The sequence below is a fragment of the Chanos chanos genome, chromosome 5, assembly GCF_902362185.1.
Source record: "Chanos chanos chromosome 5, fChaCha1.1, whole genome shotgun sequence".
Classification (NCBI taxonomy): Eukaryota; Metazoa; Chordata; class Actinopteri; order Gonorynchiformes; family Chanidae; genus Chanos; species Chanos chanos.
In genome coordinates this window covers 30,632,246-30,647,004 of record NC_044499.1, presented here as the reverse complement: position 1 = coordinate 30,647,004, position 14,759 = coordinate 30,632,246, and the positions used below count along the sequence as shown (strand labels likewise).

At 40.6% G+C, this 14,759-nt stretch overlaps 1 protein-coding gene across 3 annotated transcripts in view; it reads left to right on the top strand.

The window, feature by feature from the left end:
* The first annotated feature begins 595 nt into the window (after positions 1-595).
* The window catches only part of LOC115811928 (zinc finger MIZ domain-containing protein 1), a 106,465-nt gene continuing 92,301 nt past the window's right edge, over positions 596-14,759 (top strand). For all 3 annotated transcript variants that reach the window (XM_030774349.1, XM_030774348.1, XM_030774347.1), the window contains exon 1: positions 596-706. The gene's annotated coding sequence lies outside the window, so the exon portion shown is untranslated. The remainder of the gene's footprint in view (positions 707-14,759) is intronic.

The window sequence follows — 14,759 nt, the reverse complement described above, 5'->3', positions numbered from 1 at the left end:
GATAATAACGACCGTCATAGCATATATATGACCACACGATAGTCATCTATATGATAATTAGGCCTATATGAGGGAACTAACAGAAAGCTGGGAAAGTTTCACGCTTAACGGATATAGTATTGTTGGTATTTATGAAATAAGTGTGTTGTGTACGCTCGTAGGTGTATTTGTTAAATCGCTCTCTGATTCCACGGTGAACTCCAATATAACTAAACATCAGACAGATCTATCTAAGCTTCCTAAGTACTAAAGTGCATTTGGTACAAGTCGGATAAAGAACGCGGTTATATGGTGTATTATATGGTGAAGCTGGTATATATATGCGTGAATATATGGGACACCCACTGGACACTGAGTCTCAGCATTTTTGTTTTTCCATACATCATATCAACATTTGTCGCTGTCGGTTCGTGAACACCGGCTGTATTCCACTCCATTTCCCCTGCCTGACTGGCTCGTCCCACTAAAATCCAGGACACATTTTACTCCCAACCACAATGCATGACCCTGTGGTAATAGAATAGCCAATGTAATTCGACACTTCAACTTACTGTGCTCTCGCCTAGTTGATTCAGTTACTCACCCTCTGACGTCTCGCTCATTCTTAATTCTTGTGACGAGAGAAGGGAAGATATTTCAAAACAAGACGGGAACGAACACAGAGGACTTGATCCTATTATTATTTCTGGTCGCTCGGCTTAAATCGGTAAGTAAGTTCTATTTTTGTTTCCGTGTTGACTCTCGCACCTTTTGACCGGGATGGTTTTGTTCTCACTTGGATGAGATTGTGTTCCAACAATGGGGTAAGCACTTGAAGAAACATTTAAAGAGCTTTCGGTGTGATTTAGTCACGGGTATTTTTTAAACGCGCATTTCCCCGGGTGCGCCAGATTGTCGGAAATCTGGTACAGGGTTTTCATCTCGACACCAACAGATCCGGCGGTCCAGCTCTCAGCGGCGATCTCACATTGTGCAGGTCTTGGTCGTGGAATAAATCAGGACACAATCTAGCAATATATGTGTGGTATATCTGCTGCGGTCACTTCTGGGAGATAGCATTGGTTTGCGCTTACGGGACGCAAGGATTGTGTCAGACGTGCAACAAGGCATTTAAACCATTTGTATGCCATTCATAAATTTTAGTGCAATAGACTGAACATCGGCTCTGGGTGCATCTTTAAACGGCGTGTATGTTTTCTAAAAGGGCATTTTTTCAATATTTGATTTATTCAGTGATCGTTTTGTTTCGGAACCATCCTGTGGTTGTTAGAATAGAAAACTTTTGGGTGAAATCCGCGTGAGTGGAGATTTCTGTGAAAGCGATATGCAGCGGTAATAGGTGTTTCACGAATTGTCACGCGGAATTGTGTGCATGTGTATATGACTCTAGTCGTGGCTTTCTCTCGTACAGGACGAGGTTTCCTTTCATGGCCGTACATCTGTCCAGGAAGCAAAAGAACAGCCGAGTGGGGGAAAAATGCCAAACAGAGCGGTCTGCCTAGACTGCTTTGCTTTCTAACCGTTGTCAGTGTATGTGTGTGTGTGAGGGAGAGATAGAGTCAGAGAGAGAGAGAGAGAGAGAGACAGAGACAGATACAGAGAGAGAGAAAGACACAGAGACAGAGAGCAGCCGGTGGTATAACTCACATTACTGAGAGAGCTGTAGTTTTAATGAGTCAATACTATGACTTTTAAAACTTTTACTGTAACTCTAATTTCTTTTTAAACAAAATGGTATTCAAGGTCTTCATCTTATGTCTTCTTTTAAAAAAACTTAATTTGTGGCTGAATATTATAATAAGGAATCTTGTGAATCAACACATGTTGCAATAAAATACTGACACACTACAACATCATCAACACTGTTTATTTTATGTTCCTGCCAGATTTAACAGTGAGATTATTATATTCCTGTCTTTCTCAAAAAATTGATCTGAGTACAGTCACTCCTACCACAGACTGATTACACAGCCCCCAGACTAACTCACTTAGTGCATGACAAGAAGACCTCTCCCTCTCTCTTTCCCGCTCTTGCATTTCCCCATCTTTACTGTGACCCAAGTTGTACTGAACTTGAACATGTTGAAATGTGTGGTATCAAGCACTTGACTCATTGAAAATGATATCAGCTGTACAGCGCATGCGACAGAATGCTGAAGAGGTGATGCTGAATTATCCTATGTAATAACTTCACTATCCACTGGTGTTAATGCATCGCATCCATGGTCATACATGTGACGTGTGATTTTGCATAATTTTGATGAACCATTCCTGTCTGTTAGGCTCACAGTAAGGCAGGACCCACCTTCAAGCCTCCAAAGCAGTCTGGAAAGTGGGACTAAATGCAGGAAATCAGTGTGTTAACATTGTGGCTGGTTCAGTGTGTCAGTCCTCCACAGCAGTGCTGGTGTGGGCTGTGCTTGGATGACTGTGCTTGACTTTCAAGGGAACAGTATGTGGTCTCAGCTCTGTGAGTGAGCACTGAAGGAGGGGGACTTCAGTCCTGGATCTCAGGCTTATGTGGGGTGGATGTGGATTAACATGGTGAACTTGTATTTGTACAAGGTGGTTTTTTTTCCCCGCTTCTCTCCATTCTGTTAGGTGAATCACATGGGTGGAAGTTGGAAATTACTCCACTGCATGGGAAACGACAAAGATCAGAGAGAGAGAGAGAGAGAGAGAGAGAGATACAGAGAGTCAGTATGATTCACCAGCTGCTATTTCAGAGTTGAGCTTACTTTGACACTAGGTCTCCCAGGTCAAGATTACACTGAATGAAAATACATGAATGAATTTATCTTACAGTCAGTATATCACACACTAAGGATGTCCCTTTGCATTTAATATTTCAGTTTTAATATGAAAAAAAAGTCTTAGCATAGGTGATATTGTGCTATGAGATGATGAACAACATGAAAGGGGCTTTAATAAAGATTTTAGACTGCTGCGTATCTCTCTCTCTCTCTCTCTCTCTTGCTCTCTCTCTGATATTGTTTGCTGGCAATGAAAACAGCAGGTAGAACACATATAAATCGTCCCATGACTCTCCTCATGACATATGCCCATCAGTGGCAGAACATGCTACAGATTTGCCAGTAAATCTCATGCACACACACACACACACACACATGCAAGTTTTGCTATCCATGTTAGGAGACACTGCCTTGTGCAACAGAGCACGGGATGGGACTGATTAAAAACAGTCTCTAGTAAGATTAAGCTTTTGCTTTTAAAATATGGTTTAGAATTATTGTACTGTTGCTCAGAGCACAAATGTCTTTCGATCGTTTCATGTGTTGATATTTGAACACATTCATACAAAGGATATATCATTGTATTGACATGTAGTGACTGGGTTATTTCTAAGATAGAAAAAAAATGCTTAGCACCTTTTTAGCATGGGCATTGGTTTTTAAAGGGCAAATTCCGTATAACATTTCATGCTGAAATTGTGCCAAGAAAACATTCTTTTCTTTTAAGGGAAGAAAAAAAAAGCAAAGTAGGAAAACATTCATAAACGGTTCACATAGGGGAAAGAAAATCAGCCCGGGGAATAGTTGCATAATTGCTGATATTATCGAAGTCTTCATCTGTGTGTAAGGAGATGGGTTCTGGCTGCAGTAGGCAAGGACTGGCCAGTCTATTGCCTGCTCTGAAGTATTGTGTTGGTTTTGGATCCAGGGGGAAGACACAGCCTCTGCGTGTCAGAGTAATCGAGCCAACCTCCACTCTGCACCTGGACCCCCCTCCCAGGGGTCTCCCTTACCCCCCTCAACCCCTCAACTCCTCCTCCCTGCCTGAGAGAACAAGGCATATATGAAGAGATGGAAAAGATAGACAGACAAAGAGAAAGATGGAGGAGAAAGAGGGAAGGGTAATGACTGGTACATAAGTCATGCCATTTAATTTGTTATTGCTTTGCCTTTTTTTCTAAGAGAGAGAGAGAGAGTGAGAAGGAGGAAGGGATGGCCGAACCCTCGACCACAGGGCATTTAATCATATTAGGGCATGCAACCACTCTCTGTGTGTTCTGGGTGTAGCTGCTAACGGAGTTGCTCTGGTGGGTTGTAAACAATGTAATGAACAATGCAAAGGCAGTGCGTGTGCGGCAGAATATACAGTGTCTCTCATTTTATTTGAGAACATGTTGTTTATTAATATATCTTGTTTTGCAGATATTACAGAGACTGGGCTTATGTACACACTATACAGTACAACCTTCATGTTAGGGAGATTTTGAAGTGAAGCACGATGTTGTAGTAGCAGAAAAACAGATCAGAGTATTGTGTCAAAAACATTTTGTATGTCTCAGGAATCAGTGGAGTCTGATGTCTGAAAAAAAGCCATTCGCTCATTTAAGAATGTCCGAACAATAATTTTCCCTCAGTAGGAAACGACATCATATTCAGTTTGTTAGTGCTGGATTTAAAGTTTTTTATCCCAAATCCACACTGTTTACTTATCATGTAAGTGTTGCACTTGTTTTAACTTTTTTTGTTGTTGTTGTTGTTTTTCTAAGAAAATCTCCAAACCCTATAATCTCTCTCGAACTAATCTGTCCTCTTCTCATAAACTGGCAGAGGCGGTTTTTCTAAGAGCGGTCAAACACAGCTTGTGTGCGAGAAAGCAAGGGACCGCTGCGTCACTTAGCGTTCCCTGACGTCTCGCGTGTGAATACATCCGAACTGAAGCGGAATCAAGCTGCAGCACAATCACTTTTAAGTGTGTCGAATAGATTAAATAACTGAGAATATTTTCATTGGTCCCATTGCCAAAGGGAAAATAAGCAGTAATATTGAATTACTGTTTTTAAAGAGACACTCAAATAGTACCAAAGACCTTTGTCTAAACAGCACTCTGTATGGGTACTCTGTGCGAATTTATGTTGGAATTAAATAACAACTTGGATGCAGATGGTGTCTGGAAGCACAAATTTTACATTTTAACTTGAAAGGTACGATAAATTTTGACAGGTTAATATACAGTGCACGTAACCATACCAGTAGCCTACACATTTACATTACATAAAGGCTATTAGACGGTCTCATTTTAGACTTTTGTTCAATACTTAAGGTAGACCTATTTTAGGTTCAGGGCGTGTCAGTATGCCTTTTTAAATTCACAGTCATGGACATTGCTGTTTGGTCTCTTCTGCGTTCACGGTAGGCCACACATGGCAAAAATTCACAGTAGCATTGGGATTGATTCACACCACTTGATTGGTGAAGTCTTCATATCAAAGCTTGACAGTGAAGCTTCGCATGATACTGGTCTTTTAAAAATGGAGTAGACTAGTGCCAGAATCTATGTGTAAGACTATCAATTCCTTCTGGTGAATGAGTAAAGTATGGAGAATCTGAGCCGCATGTGTGCTACGGGTAATGGGAACGCCCCTAAAGGCCTTGCCAGTACCAAACTTGGCGTTTTTTTTTTTTTTTTAATTGTATTTTTGCCGAAAATATGAAGGATGTAGTGTTATATAGAAGCCTAGTACATTCCTATGTCCTCTTATCTGATATCTGCGGAAATGCTCGTAAGCCTACGGGATGTCAGTTGTAGGGGAAGTTGGAAATAGCATCACGGCAGAACTTGGCCAAATCTTTTCGAAGTGTCGTATCATCAATATCATTTTTAGCTGGATGATGTTTGTTACACACTTCGCACCTGCATATGGCTTTGATTTTGCTGTTAAAAGTAAAAGAGGCATTGAACCATCGTTTATGGAGCAATGCGCTTTTAAATTATGAAAGATTTTAACCATGCTCTCGATATCCGTGCGGGGAATGCTTTAGATGACTTTATAGCAGGAAGATCTTTTGGCGCTGTCGCTGTTCAGTCTAAAACCCTTAACCTAAGGACATGGTGATTTACCGGCTTCTTCAGAGGTCTTGGGCATGACAACCTGGTCTCTCTTTGAGTAAACAGTGAGGTGGGGCTGAAAAAGACACTCGCTGCAAGTGCTGGTCCGTGACAGCTTTGTAATAGCGTTAAAAACATTTTAAAACAAAAAGAGAATTAAAAAAAGAGAGAATTGCTACATTTCTTATCAAACATTTATTAGGGCACTTATTTAAAGATATAGTGAGTAGCGTTCATCATTATTGATACTACACAGAAATTTTACAGAACGGTGAGAAGCTAGCCTTGGTGCTGTTCCTGGGTCAGTTTGCTTTTGTTCCAGTATCTTTTCTACACAGTGGTAAAGGCTTCGCTGGTAGTGCCAGAATTTTATTGGTTGGTGACTGTGGGTTGGTGCAGCTCACTGGTCTCTGATAGGCTATATTAACTGGGATTTACTAATGACCAGAGAATTTAGTCTCTGCTCTGCCTGTACCACCCCCGCAGTGTTCTGTTGCCCCAGCAACACTTGGTCATAGGATCATAAACGAGACCAAAGTAGAGGTTGTAATAACAGTAATAGTATAATAGCCATAATAACTCTATATGCATCATGGTGTTAATAGTAACATCACACGAAGTTAATTGTGATTAATGATATCTGTTATAGTAAGAGTGGAGTTTGTTAAACAGAAGAGGTAGATTAAGAGTTGTAAAGCCACTGTAAGCTGGAGCTGTGGTAACACAGTTAATGGTTGTAGTATGTGAGTGTTAAGACTGACAGCGTCGGTCCTGTTGTAGCAGGAGCGAGCGTGAGGGTTCAGGTTGGGTGTGGAGAGTGGGGTTGTTTGCTCATGTGGTGTTTATTGTCATGCTGGTTTTGCCTTCCTGCTGCAGCTCAGGTGCAGTGTGTGCATCGGTCTCACACAGTCTCTGCTCTACTGCAGTCACATCTGTACATGAACACCAAGACAGTAATGGAAGTCTCAGTGCTTGATAGAGCATGATGAATCGAGAGAGAGGGAGAGAGAGAGAGAGAGAGAGAGAGAGAGAGAGAGAGAGAGTGTGTGATTAAGAACAGGGACACTGTCATACAAATGCCTTAGCCACTGTTTTTGGCGTGAGTTGTAGCCATGCTCTTTAAATAACTGCTCCATAAACAAGCTCCTGATGTCCACTTCCTCCAACACCATCCGGTGATCGTCTCTTTGTTACCACAGATTTCATCAATGCTAACAAAGTTTTCCTAAAGGGATTACACCTCTCTGACCCCCCCCCCCCCCCCCCCCACACACACACACAATTACACACTCAAATATACACACCCACGAGCGCACACACACACACGCGCACACACAAAAGGGACGGATATAAAAGACGTTTTCAGTTTGCAGGTGTTGCGGAGTTTTGTTTGACATTTCGCGATGACAGTCCAGCTACACTCACAGTGCACTACAGTCATAGTGCAAAATGTAGTGATCATATGACTGTAATGTTTTTAGTAGAGAAGAACAAAGCTGCTGATGGCTGTTCTAAAGAAAGCCTTTTTTTCCTTTTTGTTTGCAAAATGTGTAATAGCACTCTACTGTCCAAAAGCTTTTTAAATATCTCAGCAGATCAATTTGAGTATGTCCTTATTCAGTCCAGACCCATCTGTTGCCTAGATGTATTAGCTAATCTAGTAATTATGGAATATGTAACAATTTGACGCTCATAATTCTCATATGGATAGTTTAACTGTATTACAAACTGGACAGAGTCTTGCCTTCTGCAATTTTTCTCATTTCACTTAGGGTATAGATTGTTTTATGCAGACTACATAAGTGTAGTGCATTTTTTTAATTCATTTTAAAACACTTTTCAATACCTTTATGAAAGTACAGTGTGTAACTCTGTTTTTTGTCACATTTATTCAATGTCACACAGCAACAAGCTGTAACTGATCATCTTAAACACACACACACACACCTCTCTCACACACACATCCCTCTCACACCTCTGTACATTCTTGGCAAACACTTGGTTGCCTGCTGAGGTCTGCTCTGCAGCTTACAAAAACATTGACAGCGATGGCTATTTTTGCCCTCATGTTCTAGAAGCAGGGCACAAGTGAGTCAGTGACTCTGTGAAGCAGGACAGGGGAAAGGGGGAGAGTCCAGCGTACCACGTCAGCCTGTCTCTTGTCACTTAGAATCAGACCCAGAGGCTCTAATAGAGAATGCGTGGATAAAGACTTTGCCAGGGCCTGTAAGACACATTGGTGTGGTGTGGAAGTTATGGAAGCTGCCTTAAAGATGGATCGATATGGGGTGATGGTTAAAGTCATTGGTGATGTAATGGTTGGATTTAGTCTTTAAACATTTTTGGTTTCAGTCAGCCTGCCTCCAAAATGACTCTCGCACGTTCGAACACCAGGATGTCGCCTTTCATCTCCTCACTTTTCTCCCACTGAGACTCAGAGAGAGAAGAAAGGGAGAGAAAGAGAGAGAGGAGACCCTGTAGGTCCAGCTCTGTCTGAGGAGAAACTGCTGTCGTCTGTTGGTTGATTGGGGAACATCAGCTGTGATGAAATTTGGATCTCAGCTGTGTCAGATTCTCTGGAGCAATACAAAATCAACTGGAGGATGTGTTTATGTGCTCAGCTCAGGAGAGTGAGAATGTATACACACACACTCACACACACACGTGTGTGCGCGCGCATATATATATGTGTGTGTGTGTGTGTGTGTATATATGTGTATATATATGTGTGTGTGTGTGTGTGTGTGTGTGTATAGCTGAAAAGTGCAGCATGGGAGTGGAGCTTCAGGAAACATAAAATGTCTGTCTTTTTTGTTGCCTTTTTTGTGTAAATTGTGTGTGTATGTGTGTGTACATGTAAACCTGTTGCACAGAGTTGTGGATTGTTGTTGGTGTGGGTTCAGAATCAGTCTTTAATAATCAGTTTACAACTCGGTCCTGGGATTAAGAACGAAACAGCAGATTGATTGTCACCTTTTAAAAGTGATAGAGCGAGAGAGTGGAAAGGACTTGTTTTTTTCCTAAGAACTTATGTTCTTTCGTGCCTCCATTTGCAGTGAGGAATGTGTGTGTGAAACCAAATCTGTGATGATGTCTGGGGGTTGGGTATGGTGGTTCTGGTGTGTGTGTGTGTGTCTGTGTGTGAGAGAGAGAGAGAGACGTGTGCCTTCCTTTATTCATCAAATGCTCTTGTGTGACATTTGGTGACAACATTGGTTACTATTCTCCCATTCACTGCCATTTACCAGTGGGCACCCACCCACAGAAAAGGAACTGAATTAAACACTTCACTGCTATCTCAGGGAATCACCACATCCTGTCACTGACTGACTAAAACAAGACATTCCCATCCAATAAAGGGCTGGGCGTCGCCAGCAATGTACAGGAGACTGACTTGCACCTGGCCACATTCAGGTGAACCATTTGTTCATGACATGTTCTTGATTTCTTGCCATTTTTTTGTTCTCATAAAAAAGTGATTGTGTATCCTCCACCCATTTTGGCAGCGTCTCATCTCCACGAGCCAGTTGGGGAAAAAAAAAGCTGATTAGCGGAGTACTGTTCTATTGTGTGACGTTTGTGGCATGTGCAGGACAATCACGTGGGTGGTAAATTCATTTATGCTGGTGGCCCAGACTGTCACAGTCAATATGTTTTACTTGTCACTTTGTAAACCATTACCAAGGATTAAAATGTGTCACTGACTCAGAGGACAAGCAAGAGGAGCTAGCTATGTCCCCTGTAATCATATAGAGATTGCTGCTGTGAGAATGTTAGTCCACCATATTGATGGAATGTGGGTTTTTTTTGTTTGTTTGTTTTGTTTTGTTTTGATGAGTTTTAAGAGACTTGGTTATCTCATCGACATGTGATCGGACTAGATTTCAAAGGCTTGGGCACGCTTCCAAGAGTGAAGTTACACATCAGAAGAACACATGACAACTGATTCTCGACAACTTTTCTTTTTTTGTTCTTCATAATTTTTTTTTTTTGATGTTTCAGGATCAAAGCAAAGAATGATAGTATCTCAGTCATCAGCCAAAATAACACAAACAGTAGCACTTCACAGCAATGTTAGAAATGTTTTAATTCAAATTTTGGACATAAATTATTAAGCAATGAAAACTCTTTGCATTTTAGGCACACATCTCCTATTTATTTTCCACTGTGTAATCAAGTATTAGAACATGTATTTACACTTTTGTTTAAGCCTCTCAGGGCACACATCATTAAACAGGCCCTCATCAAGACTGTAATTATTTCTCTTTAATCTTCTGAGTCTGTACTGAAATGAAACTTGATCCACTGCACTTAGTAAAAATCAATTCTTCCCTCTGAAGAGAGTGAGTACACAGGAAAAAAACCCAAAACAAAACAAAAAAAGCCGTCTGTAACCATCAAGCTGTTAGTGTGTGAACGCAAATACTGGTCTAGGATCAGTTTGGATTTCACTAACTCCAACCTCAGAGAGGAAGAAAAGAAGAGGAAAAGTGGTTAACATCTTTGGATGACATCCGCCGGTGTTGAAATCTTCTAGAAATTTGGACTATTGAGACTTAGAGTTTTCGGGTGTTGTTGTCAGGAATTTTCATTTAGAAGGCATTTGTAGTCCAGGAAAAGTCCTAATCCTTGCCTAAAACACTACCTATTTTCGTGCAAAACTGGACAACTGAATTTTGTTTAAAGTGATGTCTTGTGCTTTGTATAGCTTATTTATATTTCACTTGATGTGCTGATTTGGGCCATGGATTTGAAATCAAGGATTTAATGCAGTAGTTTTAAGTCCAGTCTGTGGAGCCCACGAGACAGGACATTTTCATTGAAGCTCTTTGTTAACATAAACACTCATTTAACTAATTAAGGGTGTGCTTAATTAGTTAAATGAGTGTAACTAAGAGAAGTTGTCTGAGGTTTGTTAGTGATGGATCTGTCCAAGGAGTCCTTGAGGCTGGATTTTAAAATCACTGCTCTAATTTATACTGCAGAATGTGTATAAATAATTTGCAGAGGTTGTATGAGAAGCTCCTTTGGAGGATTTGCTCTGTTGATAATAAGTGCTATGTCAAGGGTAGGAATTAAACGTAACTTTTTTCAGAGAGGCTGTGGAGTTAAGAGCAATAAGAGATGCTTTACTGAGAGCATTATGCATTTTCAGTACTTTTCAGTGGAGTAACTGGCATCTCTTAGCATGATTAGTAGTAAATTCTTTTTAAAAATGTCTTAGTTCTAAATCATTTCTCTTAAAATCTGCGTTTAAATCTCTGAAGGGACAGAGTCTCTCATTTATGTAGTTTCATATTTGTCTCCTTTGCCCTTGTAAACAAACTCATAAATGGGGTTATAATTACATTACATTATAATTACATTTTTCTCTAAAGTTGAAAGCCAAACTATTATTTTGCTCTGCTTTTTGAGACTATTCTTGGTCTGGATGAGAAAGATCGAAAGATATTTAAACACAGCCTGCTGACCTGTGATATCATCCCGATATCACATTCGGACCGTAGGGTTTGTTGGGTTTGTTGTTTGAGATCAAATAGGCCTACAGCACATATCTGAATATATATGGGATTCTTAGGGTATTGGAAACTTGCCTAATTTACGACTTAATTGTGTAAATGAATGATGGCAGATCTGGTATGCTTTAGAAAGCCTCTATCAGCCGAAAACCCCACAGGCAAAAAAAAAAAAGAAAGGAAAAAAAAAGTTTCTTCAGAGAGGCAGGCTCAGCTACACGCTCGAGAGCTCTCGTGCATGCATATTTATAACAGCTACACTTTAACTTGCCTTGTAAAAACTCAGAGGACCCCTTCAATATAGGGAAATCTGTGCTGTCTATGGCAAACTACTGTGGGGGTAAATCGCTCCTTTATCAGCACAACGCGGTCTGATGATTATTCGTTGGGCAAATGGCAAAAATAAATACGTGGTTTTATGTCATTAGTAATTCTGTTCCCAGGACACAAGGAATGGGTGTCGCTGTCTGTTTTTGCCCGGTAAGCACCATGTTCTACAGCGCACGGCTGCTGATGCCCGAAAACATGTCCGTCTAAATTGAAAATGCTTCATTTTGACACTTCCTCGATGCACTCAGCAAAATGGATTTGATACACTTAATCCGTTTGGCAAATTGACCAGCCTCAGAGTGGCAATATCTTCACTATGTGCATCAATTTCAGCTAATGGGGTTCCAGAGAAAACCTAGTGGAACTTGCTCATAAGTGCACTGTCAAGAGCCTCAGTCACATTGTGCGAATTGAACACGTTGGCTCCTTTCAGCTGGGTTTATTCGCCACATTAATACTGGGAGTATATGTTAATTTTACACTCTGCCCTCATCCTTGTTTTCCCACTTAATAACTGAACCAGCAGCCAGTCAATTTTAAGAACAATATTACAGAAGCAATTCGGCTAACGCAGCCTGTTCTTGAAACATTAGGCCTACTCAGCGCTTGGTTGTCATTGCTTTTTTCCTCTTTCTTCATGGTTTATCTCGCACTGTTATGTTTTGTTTGACCACAGTGAATACGGATCATATATTTTGGTTAAAACCCAAAAAATTGTCACAATCATCAGTTTGGCCAGTCAGAACATGATGATGTCATTTTTGGCAGGCTGTGGGAAAAATCTGATATAATGTAGGAATTTGAATAAGAGGACGACTGCTGCTCAAAGTTCACATCTTCTGTAAACATACAGTTATTCAGCACGCTGTTAGCTCGTGAGGGCAAGAAGAGGACTCAGGGCCTGAATACAAATATATTGTGCCGAAGGAAAACTCGCGCCACCGTACCAGATGGAGTGTCATTATTGCTTCATGGGAGTGTTTTGTAGGTGTTTTGTTTGAGAGCCAATGATGGCATCATGGATGATTTTATCTAATGAACACCCTCAGAGGCAACACTGGTAATCTATGACTTTTGTGTGGACTATGTGAGCAGACCAGGTTTTCTGTTCAACCATGATTTTAATTGCATTTTATCTGTACTTGTACCCACTTCTTAGTTCTTATGATACCTTTACTGAAACTGTTCAGTTAACTTACAGTATGTTCAAGGATATGTATACACTAGACACAAAGAAACATGTGCACTAACAAAATCCCTCTGTACATTTTGCTCAGTGTGATTGTCCTGATTTGGAATCACAAGGGTTTCGTTCCCACCATGGTTCAAAATCACAAGGGTTTTGTTCCTGCCATGGTTCAAAACCTAGTTAAAGGAAGGTAAAAATGTGTCTTCGACACAAGAAGAAGCTCATACTTTAATCACAGAGCTTCCCTGCAAACGGTAATAAACATCTAATTTCTGTTTGGGTGCTGTCAAAGGCAAGGGGAATTACACATCTCATTACATGACTCCCTTCCACAGTTACAGCTCTCGTGTTTTGTTTTGTTTTTGCTTTTTTCCACTGACTGCTTTTTCGCACTGGCAGAGTGATTTGAATAGTGTTTTCCATTTTTCTGTTCACTTGCCTAGGTGGGTAAGAGAGGGAGCTGTGTACTGTTGACAGCATTTGTTTGTCTGGGTATTTACTTTTGTCGTGCCTTAGCGCTCTCATTTGCCCTCTGTGTTTGACCAAATGAAAAACTCAGAGACATGAAGGAGTAGTGTTTGCCTGTCCACAGACACAGTTGCTTTCTTTCTTTCTTTCTTTCCCCTGCCCTCCCTCTGAGGTGGCTGTGTAAGAAACTTTTTTTTCCTCTCTGGTTCTCCCCACAGGCGGACACACAGATTTTGTGCCTTCCTTTCTCTCTCTCTCTCTCTCTCTCTCTCTCTCTCTCTCTCTCTCTCTCTCTCTCTCTCTCTTTCAGGCTCCCCGACTGCCAACTATACATTTCTCTCTAGAGCTTCCTTTTGTCATGTGAAACTCACACATTTCCATCATTTCCCATTTCACAGCAATAGCACAGAATCATGCACATTACAGATACACAGTCCAGCACACACACACACACACACACACACACACATGCTGTTCAGATCAGTGCATATGGATACCTCTTTTGTCTGAGGAAGACTTGGTATGGAGATAAGGCAGTAATTGTAAAGTTATGGGACGGATGATTCTACTCCTCTCAGCTGAGAGAAATCTTAGTGATTCATTGACCAGAGAGCATGAATCTTTTGCTTATCACCGCATGGAGTCTAAATTTGTATTCTTAGTAATTACTATAATCTAGCCGTCTTTTAAATGAAATACACTTTGGTAGTATGGGCTATACTCCTTTTAACACCACACTTTAACCAATAATACAAGCCTAATCCTCCTAATGATAAAATGGGCTTTCTGTTGTGCAACAGAGGCCTTTCTAATAAAATATTGTCACAATGGCTCCAGTTGATCCATTTAGCTAAGACATGCATTTAAATGCTTACATTACATGAGTTACATATGGAGTATATCACATGATTACTGTTATTATAATGTGTTTTCATATTATTATGCAAAATGTCATGAACAGGCAGTTCATTATAAATGAATATTATCACTGTTGCTTATTAATTGTTAATTAAGGTATTAGTTCATAATTAAACGGTATAGTCAATTTGGTTATGCGTCTGGTCTAAGACACACTTAGAATAATGTAGCTCTATCTAGAAACACTTTATAGGCCTCATTCTTGGGCTTCTGCTTCTGTTTTGCTGTGTCATTTTCTCTTCTCCCCTCAACAGATAGAGAGATGATAGACACACAGTCTGTCTGATTGATTTGTGGTCACTAGAAACATACAGTAACACCAGAGGTCCTCAGAAAGGCACAAAATAGAGGACACACACACACACACACACACACACACACACACACACAGACTGGAGGACCAGATTATTGGTTATATCGTTCAGCCAAAGACCAGCACACACAGATTACTGCAGACATCATAGCATAGCTCAGTGATG